The 11,868-nt window shown below is 41.6% G+C and overlaps 1 pseudogene; it reads left to right on the top strand.

The window, feature by feature from the left end:
- Positions 1 to 683: 683 nt before the first annotated feature.
- The window catches only part of LOC118742082, an 11,915-nt pseudogene continuing 730 nt past the window's right edge, over positions 684 to 11,868 (top strand).

Raw genomic sequence — 11,868 nt, 5'->3', positions numbered from 1 at the left:
GCCTACATTGAATTTCTGTAGTCCAACGATGCTCACCCATTTTGTCTTGTTGGCGCCAGCGAATGAAGAACAAACATTTCTTCAAATTTAAAAAGTAAAAATTTCACTACTAACAATTTAAAAATGTTCTTAAAACTTGCAAAGATATTTGGAAAAGAAATATCACTGTTTTTGTTTTTAGGAGTATGGTGGGAGTGTCATTGATAAAATTAGAGCGAGAGAAAGTTTTTCTTACAAAACCTTTCATTATTGAATCATGCATTCTGCCTATTTCTCGTTGTTCGCTTTGTGTTGCCGCAGTATTCGCCACAATAAAAACATTACAAGGTAAATTCATTCACTCATTTCGTCGGCCATAATTTTTTTCTGACGTTTGCCAACATTTTAAAATCATATAAAATTGAAAATAAAAAAAAATTAATTGTTCACAATTGTTGTTGTTTGAGATTGAAAATGAGAATGTGTGTGTGAGTTTGAGTTTTGATTTTAAAATTATATTGTTGGCAAACGTCAGACTGCCTCTCAATGGTTTTACCTTGATATGTTTTTATCATGATTTCACATGAACCAACGTTAGTTGGTTCATGATGATTTCAGGAAGATCGAAAAAATACTGGCATCGGACTCAGCAACCGGCTGTTTAAAAAAATAGAAAAATCTAAAAAATTTTCAGTAAAATAGTTAAATAAAAAACTATCCAAATATGCTACAATGCGAGGAACTGAAGGACGAAGAAGGTCCCTCGAATACGCTGGAACAGTTCACGGAATTGGAGCAAATACTGGGTATGATCGATACAATGAAGGCCTGTGATGCGCCAGGCTTCGAAAGGGATTACCAGCAGTATACGGAATTATTGTCAAGGTGAATATTATAGCAATTCAAAACAGTAAACTAAGGTAGAAAGATGTTACACGTTATAACGACTGTAGATACCAGGAGCAGCCACTGTTGGGTCGGAAGCACATATATACATAGATATGTGTGTATCTCAGCACTTTCCAGTTGGGTCATATTCATATATTTAAATAACATAGCTATGGATTTTTACATTTTAATCAAAGAGTTAAGCTTTACTCTTATGCACATATATATATGTATGTACATTCTCTTTATTTCTTAGTTTTTATCTCATGCTTTGTGCTACATTTACCATAGCTTGATGGAACTAATGCTTTTGAATAATAAAACAGTTGAATTTGGACAGCGAAACTACACGGTCGGTGTTTTAATTTCAAGTTTTTCACCCCCGCAATTTTAAAGTAAATTTTACGCATCAAGAAAACGCTCTTGATTATACATTTTGGCGCCCAGCGTGGGGCACGTGATTCTATTGAAATTAAAATCCCGTGCATTTTCGCACCTCTGTGGAAATTGCATTCGAGATCGCAAGGAGCTGTTTCCCAGAGCGCTTTCTTTGCATAGCACGCCAGTACATTGTCTCCAAACACTTGGCACGGGACATCGTTAGCTGCATTTACAAAATTGCAGGCCAGTGTTTGTATATTAAAACACTGGGCGACCAGTCATCGCTCATTGTACATAAATATGTACAACTAGTATACATTCATTTGCACATGTATAAAGCCTGCCAGAACCGCACCGCTATTCTCTATTGTTCTCCAGGCATCGCTACAGGAGCGCTGTCGTTGTCACCCACTACGCTATAGGAGCGTTGTTGTTAGCGGGACGGTATTATCGCGCCACTTCGTAAAGAAGTCGTTATTGTTGGTCGTGCAGTCCGAGGGTATTGTCATTGGCGATAGCGGTGAATGAAATCACGCCACCACAACTTTGCATAGGGCAAATATTTCGCATAGAAACCATACACATTTGTACATCGTCGCATCACACGTTGTTCAATTTGGCCATAGCCTACCGCTACATTCCTTTGTACTAAGGCACAAAAACATAGCAGTGTTTTACATACATACATTGAGGGTATTCATGCAGTTAGCACTTCTGCATAAGATCGTTTATTCGCCACGAATTATACAGCAGCTGATTTTCGAGTTGCGGAACTTATGTATTAAAATCAAACCACAATTAATTCTTAATTTGTATCACCAAAATGGCCAACTTAGAAGCTCTTAAGCAGCAGCGTACTAATCTCCGTCGGAACATAACCCGCATTCGCAGCACAGTTGATACAAAACTTGGAGTCTCGTCAGCTGAACTAAACTGTCGTTTGTCTATTTTAGAAGCCTACTTCAAGCAGCTAATGACAGTGCAGACCGAAATGGAGAAGATGGATCCAGACGAAGCCCAGCAGGACACCAGAAGTGAAATCGAAGACACATATGTCGCTATTAAGGTTTGCATTAAGGAGCAATTGGGCGCGGACGCCCACAATACAACCGTGGCCGATGCTTCGCCCTGCGTTTCTCATTCAACATCCATGAAGCTACCACGACTGGCACTTCCTACGTTTGATGGCAAGTACTCCGACTACAAAAACTTCGTAACGTCATTTAAGCAAGTCATTGATAGTCAACCTAGCTTGTCTTCTATCGAGAAGTTCAACCAACTGCTTAATTGTTTGAAGGGAGCGGCTTTAGAAACTGTGAAGGCATTTCAGATCTCTTCTGAAAATTATCCGAAAGCGCTCGAACGTCTTAAAGCTCGCTATGACAACCCCACGCTCGTCTTTTTGGATAATATAAATTCCTTATTCAGCTTGCCGAATGTTTCCAAATCGAATGCGCAACATCTGCGTAGTCTCATTGACAATGCATCAGCCCTGTACAACTCGTTACTGTCACTGGGTTCTGAGTCGCAAATTGCTCAGGCTATGCTCATCTCGGTAGTGATGGACAAAGTCGATCAGGACACCAGGAAGAAATGGAATGAGTTTTTAGACTTCCGAGATCTTCCGACATGGACATCTTGCATTAGCGTCGTTGAACGACGTTGCCAATACCTAGAATCTATAGGTAAGCCCAGCATGGATGCTACTATGAGTCAACAATCAGTGAGTAAACCACGCAACCAAAAACCGCAACGACAAGGGTTGACCTTCAACTGTACACCACAAGCCTGTCACGTTTGCTCAAATACCGAACACAGAACCTTTAGGTGCCCTCAACTTATTGGAAATACGCTTAATCAACGCTACGATACTGCAAAACGTTTGGGGCTCTGCATTAACTGTCTCGGTAAAGGTCATCAGGCTGCGAAGTGTCCCTCAAGGCACAGATGCCGAACGTGCACTCGTCCACATCACACGCTGTTACATCGTGATGCTAATAACACAGCTTCTCCGGTGGCATCACAGCCCATAACGATGATACAGCAGAGTTCAGATGCCGTTGTTCATACACACACGGACACTTGTTTGAATCGAATTATACTAGCCACTGCGTTGGTACAGGTTAAGGATGCTACAGGTCGTTACAGAATTGGCCGCGCTCTACTGGACTCCTGCTCCCAGGTAAATTTTATATCTGATGAGTTCGCACAAACACTTCGTTTACCCCGTAAGAGAAGCAACTTGGAAATTCGCAGCATTGGGGAGTCGCAAACTCAGGTTAAGCATCGCACGTCTACCACAATCAAATCACGCTTTGTCGAATTGGAATTGCCACTCGATTTCTGTGTCACATCGCACATTGCCTATCATCCAGAATCGGAAATCGACATTTCATCATGGAATCTACCCAAGAATACGCTATTGGCTGACGAAAACTTCAACAAGTCGCGCCGCATTGACCTACTCCTTGGAACCGAAGCATTTTTTGATATCCTATCTGTTGGGTAAGTGAAACTTGGTCCTAATTTGCCTGTGCTCCAGAAGACCCTCCTGGGATGGGTTGTTTCCGGTCGTTGTGATGCAAGATCTACAACACCGCACAGCTATGCACTATCACTGGACGAATCCATAAACCAGAACGTAGAGCGCCTATGGCGTATCGAAGATGTTAGGACACCAGCTGATACCTACACTCCAGAGCAACGCAAATGTGAGGAAATCTTCATCACCACGGTTCGCCGACAAAACGATGGTCGAATTGTAGTTCGTCTTCCATTCAAGGATAATCCTTGTTGTCGGTCATATGAAACCGCCCGCAGACGCTTTGAAGCTCTTGAACGTCGCTTGAGCCGCACACCAGATATTAAGCGACAATACATAGACTTCATGGTAGAGTTCCAACGTTTGGGCCATATGAGCTTGGTGAGTACGCCGAAGATGAATGTGCCTCATTTTTATATTCCCCACCACTGTGTATTTAAGCCAAACAGTACGTCGACAAAGTTACGGGTTGTCTTCGATGCCTCCTGCCAGACTACGTCACAGAAGTCACTTAACGACTTATTGATGGTCGGACCAACCATACAGCTCGAGCTATACACGCTTCTCCTTCATTTTCGATTGTATCGCTACGCGATTACTGCCGATATTGTCAAAATGTTCAGACAGGTTGTTGTTGATGATAAGGACCGGCAGTTTCAGTATATACTCTGGAGAAATACACCCAATGAACCGCTTTGCACTTATGAACTCAATACAGTCACTTACGGGACCGCTGCTGCTCCATATCTTGCCATACGTAGTATGTCATATTTGGCTGATCAATACTTGGATAAGTTTAAAATCGGTGCCGAGGCCATAAAATCGTGCTTTTATGTAGATGAATTCATTTGTGGAGCAAATACTATTGATACTCTTCGTGAAATCAAAACAGAAGTTACCGAAGTACTTCGTCGTGGTAGATTTGAACTTGCAAAATGGCATTCAAACTACATCGAGTTTGTCGATGATTGCACCATCAAAGAGACATTTAACGTTGTCTCTAAACGTTCAATACTGTCAGTGGCTTCATCTCTATTCGATCCGTTGGGATTAGTGTCACCTGTCATCATAGTAGCAAAAATTATTATGCAAGAACTGTGGCTACTTAGGCTGCAGTGGGATGAGTCAGTTCCACATAACATCCACACTGCATGGATTTCGTTTCTCTCATCACTTTCGTCGTTGGAGCTGCTTAAGATACCACGATTTTGCCTACAACCAAATGCTGGGAGCCTTCAGTTGCACGGTTTCTGCGATGCATCCATCAGAGAACTACTAGAAAACTATCGCTTCCGAAATTGGAATTGTGCGGCGCCCATTTGCTGGCACAACTTTTTGCCAAAATCAAAGTGAACTTTGCTGACCACAAGTATTCGACGTTCTTGTGGAGTGACTCGCAAATCGTGCTATTCTGGATTCAGCAACACTCCGCCACACTGTCCACGTTCGTCGGAAACCGAATATCTGAAATACAGGAGCAAACTTCCAGCTGTCATTGGAAATATGTTCCAACGCGCTGTAACCCCGCCGACCTATTATCAAGGGGATGTTCGGTGGATGAGCTAAATCAGTCTATGTGGTTCGAGGGTCCTGCTTATTTGCTACAACACCAAGACGAGTGGCCAACACAAAGGCCGGGTGATATTGACCAAAATATTGTTGATTCGGAAAAACGCAAATCGGCATTTGCTGTTACTAGCGTTACCAACTATCTACTCGAAGTTATCTACAACATCAGCTCGCATAGCCGTTGTTTGCTAATCGTAGCCTGGATGCTTCGTTTTAGTTACATAAGCAGAAAATTGTGTTCTTTCGATACACCATCTCCCTCGCCACAAGAACTACTACGTGCCATGCATTGTATTATTTGGAATTTGCAGACCAAATACTTCACCGATGACATCCAAGCACTTCGCAAAGGAAGAGAGGTCAGCGGCCACCTTAAATTTTTAAATCCCTTTTTGCAGGTGACTGAAGGATTTATGCTGCTTAAGGTTGGAGGTCGCTTGGAGTTGGCAAACGTTCAATACACCCAGAAACATCCGATATTACTCCCAGGTAAAGATGAATTTGTTCGACGATATGTACAATTTGTTCACAGGCAGAACTACCATGCGGGCCCAAAGGCATTAGTTGGCCTTATCCGTCTACGATTCTGGATTGTCAATGCACGAGAAGTAGCACGGCGGGTCGTTCGCTCATGTGTTCACTGTGTTCGCTATCGACCAACCCTGGAGAGACAAATAATGGGTCACCTACCTGTCGAGCGCCTTACGCCATCGAGACCATTCTCAAGATGCGGTGTGGATTTTTGTGGCCCGGTTAACACGTACCTACGTATCCGCGGAAAAGTGCCTTACAAAAGCTATATCGCCATCTTTATATGTTTTGCCACGAAGGCGGTGCATGTTGAAGTGGTGTCCGATTTGTCAACCGAAGCCTTCATTGCGGCCTTGAAGCGCTTGGTAGCCAGACGCGGACTTCCGTCCGACATCTTTTGTGATAATGCTACCAACTTCAAAGGAGCCAACAACAAATTGGAGGCACTCAAGCAATTTTTATTCAATGAAGAAACGATCCACTCCATCAATAAATTTTGTTTAAATGAGTTCATCAAATTTCATTTCATCCCTCCCAGGGCCCCCCATTTTGGCGGCCTGTGGGAGTCAGCAGTCAAGAGTGTCAAGGGGTTGCTCAACCGTACTTTAATGAATGCCCGACTCACATTCGAAGAGCTAACCACTGTAACTGCAGAAATAGAGGCGATTTTAAACTCCCGTCCCTTGTCTCCGCTCTCGTCGGACCCGAATGACCTGGCTGCACTCACACCAGGCCATTTCCTAATCGGAGATGCAATGCGTGCAATGCCTGAAACCCCAGTCGTGGAGTTGGATCTTTCAGAACATTGGCGACGAGTAAGCTCGATTAAACAACAGCTTTGGCGTCGCTGGTCACAAGAATACATAAACGAGCTTCAGGTGCGTAAAAACTGGACCAAGTCGTCAACTAATGTAACCGTAGGCCAAATGGTTATCGTGCATGATGATAACTTACCACCTCAATGTTGGGTGCTGGGTCGTATCGAATCAGTTATACCTGGTAAGGATGACCGTGTACGCGTTGCTGATGTTCGTACCGCAAGAGGAGTAATTCGCCGACCCATACACAAGTTGGCTTTGTTACCAGTATCTTGAAAGTTGCCAAATACTTTCAACGGGGCCGGGATGTTGGGTCGGACGCACATATATACATAGATATGTGTGTATCTCAGCACTTTCCAGTTGGGTCATATTCATATATTTAAATAACATAGCTATGGATTTTTACATTGTAATCAAAGAGTTAAGCTTTACTCTTATGCACATATATATATGTATGTACATTCTCTTTATTTCTTAGTTTTTATCAGTGTTGCCGTTTTAGCCCTTTGGTGGCTAAATTTGGCTACCAAATTCTTTTTTTGGCCACAAAAATTTGAAATTGCCCCTAGCCCTTTTTTTAGCTCTTTTCAAAATTTATTCATCATTGACATTAAATTTTTTTTTATGATTTTCATGAATTTAACTTTAAGGCAAGTAAACATATGTCTATGTATGTTCCTTACGTTTCTGGGCCGTTATCTCATCCATTAACGATTTAACTATACTTTAAAATAGGTAAGTCGGCGGCCCTTAATATGCTTTATGTGTTACACAAAAAGTTTTTTTGTTGAATAAAATATTAATTCTTTTCAGAGTTCATTGTTTTTCTATACCAGTAATTATAGAAAATGTTTGCGTGTATACATATATATTTATACTAGCAGTACCCCGGTGTGCTTCTCTACACCAAATATTGAAAAACGAATGAAAAGTCCTGGAATTTTTCTATATGAAAATTTATCATTTATTTTATATCAAAATTTTATATTCTTTATTTTAAATCTTAATCCAACACATTTGGATATACCAAATTTTTTGGTTTTTCCATCTTGGGTATGACAAAAAAAAACAATTTGGAATGCCAACTCTTGAACAGGCCACGTATAGCTACCAATTCCAGGAATCGACCACAAATATTTCAAGAGATATACCAGCTGAAAATTTTTGTTAGTATGGGTGGTGCCACGCCCCCTTTTCCGAATTCGGGGAAACCTAACACAAACCATCTGCATAATAGCCCGAATATGCCGTATAAATTTGGTTGAAATCTTGCACTTATTCTTTATATATAAGATGGGAGGTGCCACGCCCTCTTTTCCAATAATATAATAATAATAATAATAATAGATTGGCGCTTACACATATGTTAGTGTTTAACCGAGCTTCTCCTCCGATTTGTGGCGTGCGCCTTGATGTTCTCACACAAAGCGGAGGGACCTACAGTTTTACGCCGACTCCGAACGGCGATTGCATTTGTATGAGAAGCTGTTTTTCATGGCAGAAATACACTCGGAGGTTTGCCATTGCCTGCCGAGGGACGACCGCTGTTAAGAAAAAGCCTTTTTTTTATTTTTTGCGATGTTGCCTTGACCAGGGCTTGAACCCGGGTGCTGATGAGTGAAAGCGCGCACTGCTTACCACTACACCACAGCGGCCGACAATTCCAATACCGCCCATTTTTATCCATGAGTATGGAATTATTTGTTATACCTCTATACCAACTTCCAGTACTCTACCACAAATATTTCAAGAGATATACAACAAAAAAATTTTAGTTAGTATGGAAGGTGCCACACCCCTTTTACGAATTCGGGCAAACTTCACATAAACCATCTGCATGATTGCCTGAATATGCCGTATAAATTTGGTTGAATTCGGTGAAGCCGTTCTCAAGTTATGAGCTCACACCAAAAACGTGTACTTATTTGTATACATAAGATACATACATATGCCACGCCCCTTTTCCAAATTTGGGCAAACTCCACATAAAATATCTGCATGATGGCCCGAATATGCCGCATAAATTTGGTTGAATTCGGTGAAGCCGTTCTTAAGTTATATTGTCACACCACAAACGTTCACTTATTTTTATATTTTAGTTAGTATGGGTGGTACCACGCCCCCTCTTCCGAATTCGGTAAAACTTCGCATAAACCATCTGCATGATAAATCGAATATGCCACATAAATTTGGTTGAATTCGGTGAAGTTGTTCTCAAGTTATGAGGTCACACCGAAAACGTGCACTTAGTTTTATATATAAGATGAAGGTAAAAAAATTTAGCTACCATTTTTAGCCACAACGACGATTTTTAGCTCTTTTTTAGCCCTTTTTTAGCTGGAATTTAGCTACCACTAAATCCCCTGCAGAACAAATCCAAAATGGAACGCATTTTTGACCTCTGTAGATTGTACACATCCACGAGTGATACATGTAGTGATATTGCTGCATATTTGGCAGCGAAATATTTAGTGCGAGCCGACATTAAAGAGGTCTACTTAGAGCGTTATTTGGATTGGGTGATAAGCCAACATCAGTTAGAAACTTCTGATGCTAAATTCGGCGAATTAGCTGCAATCTCAGCAATTTTAAAACACGGAAAACGTGAAGATTTGATACCTTATGTGGACAAGCTGCTGAAGTGGGTAGTTGGCCTACAGTATAAGGATAGCAATGACTTTCTCAAATATAACAGCTATATAAAGATTGTGCAACGCATTGGGTTGGTATATTTAAAACCAAGATTGGCAGGTTGGCGGTATAAGCGGGGTGAGACATATATAAATAAAGTTTGTTAGAATTTACATACATATTGAGACACAAAATTGTATCAATCATTAGGAACACGTTCGCTGGCAATGAACTTGAATAAAACTAATAGCGCAGCTACGGATGAAAGTGCAAACGGAAATGATCAAGATCCTGAGGGTGAAGGCGGCGATGGAGAAGAAATAGTTGTGCCTGATGCCATCGAGGAAGTTATTGAAGAATTACTGCAAGCATTGCGTAGCGGGGGCAGTGATATACGCTGGAGCGCTGCTAAAGGCGTAGGACGCGTCACCAATCGTCTATCCAAAGAGCTTGCAGATGAAGTAATTGGCTCGGTCATAGACATACTGAACCTATTAGAACCACATGAGGCTTGGCATGGTGCTTGTTTAGCGTTGGCTGAGTTGGCAAAACGAGGACTACTTTTACCACACCGTTTGCGCACGTTGGTCCCCCTGTTGATGCAAGCCCTATTCTATGACGAAATGAAGGGCTATATGTCAGTTGGACAGCATATTCGAGATTCCGCTTGTTATATGTGCTGGGCATTTGCACGCGCTTACAATCCGGCGGATTTTCAACCATTTGTCGAACAAATATCTTCGGGACTGCTGACAGTGGCTGTTTTTGATCGTGAAATAAATTGTCGACGTGCCGCAGCTGCTGCCTTCCAAGAAAGCGTCGGTCGTCTTGGAAACTTTCCACATGGAATAGAAATTTGCACAGCTACCGATTTCTTTTCAGTAGGTATGCGACAAAATTCTTACTTAAAAGTCTCGGATTTCATAGCGCAATTTGGGGAGTACCAAAAACCCTTAATCGATCATTTGGTTGAGAAAAAAGTAAATCACTGGGACACTACAATACGAGAATTGGCAGCGAAGGCTTTGTATAATCTGACATTTCGTGCGCCTGAGTACATGTCTGCTGTAGTGCTAGGCCAACTTTTTGGAAAGACAGAATCTATTGACATCAATATGCGACATGGGACTGTTTTGGCAATTGGTGAAATAACGTTGGCGTTGAGCGAGATTGAGCAAAAAGAAGAGGGGATCGCAAGCAAAAAATTGCTCACGAATCAATTGTTGTCCGAGCTCAATGAATTGTTGCCAACCTATGTGCTGCGTGACTCGTTCCGCGGAATGAGTGGTGAAATAATGAAGCACTGTTGCACAGATTTCATTAAGAATTGCAGTGTGGCACGCATAGAAACATCAAAAATGTGCCTGGGTGAGTTAATTAAATATTAAACAAATATGCAGATAGTCTTTATATAATGTCTTCGACAAATTCCTGAATGCTGGCAGTATATTGTGGACAAATGTTTGCTAAATAAAGCTTTGGCAATACGCGAGGCCGCAACTGATGCCTTTGCGGAGCTTTGTAGATCCTACTATAAAGGCGATGAGCATGCTGCTACTAATGCTGAAATTATTCATGGCTATCTCAAAGGTGCCAACAATCACTTAGAAGAATACCTACGAATGGGTTATATAAGCGCTTTGGGCGCATTGTCTGACTTTATGATAGCTCCACATTTAGACGATATACTTGAGAGTCTGATAAAACATTCGCTCACGCCAACACAAGCGGTTATTACAACTGGTGAGTTGTTGAATCAACATGAGAATCTTGTAACGGGTACGTGGAGTGAGGCCAGACGTGATAGTGTCAAGGCTCTCAGCCATGTCGTCCACACATTGGGATTCGATAATAATACTGAAGGTGAGCTGTATAGCAGATTCTGTATGTACATATAGAGTAAGGTAACTGAAGTTTGGAAATTTTAAAAAAATGTTACTCTTTGAGACTGAGTAATAAATTTAATTTCTTTCTTTAGTCTCCTTTGGCAATCCAAAGTACTTTAACAAAGTTGTGGATTGCTTTCTGCAGTCCTTGGATGAATATACATTAGATAACCGTGGTGACATTGGCGCTTGGGTGCGCGAGGCGGCAATGAATGGTATGAAGACTGAAGTAAAATTAATGTAATGGATTTATAATGAATGATAAATTAAAAATATGTTTTTAGGGCTCTTCCAATTAATCACGACTTGCCCAAAGGAATTACTACAGCCCGAGCAGGTTCACAAAATTATACTTGGTTTCATGCAACAGGCTGTTGAGAAAATAGATCGCACACGTGGCCTGGCCGGGCGTCTGTTTTGCCAGATAATAACCACCACGCCACATATACCACATATTCGCCATCATGCGCATTTACTAGAGGTATTCCCTGCGGATTTCAATAGTGTATTGTGGCTATTCGCCGACCAGACATTCCCGCTGTTCTGTTCCTTGCTCGAATTGCCCGACTATTCGCAGAGATTGTTGCTCGGGTTGAGCGCAAGCATTGGACAGTTGACTGAAAGTTTGGTAAGTTATTTA

Source organism: Rhagoletis pomonella, unplaced genomic scaffold (genome assembly GCF_013731165.1).
Source record: "Rhagoletis pomonella isolate Grant_MI unplaced genomic scaffold, Rhpom_1.0 Rhpom_scaffold_00006, whole genome shotgun sequence".
NCBI classification, from domain to species: Eukaryota; Metazoa; Arthropoda; class Insecta; order Diptera; family Tephritidae; genus Rhagoletis; species Rhagoletis pomonella.
The sequence above is the reverse complement of the archived record's forward strand: the minus strand, read 5'-3'. Positions and strand labels throughout refer to the sequence as shown.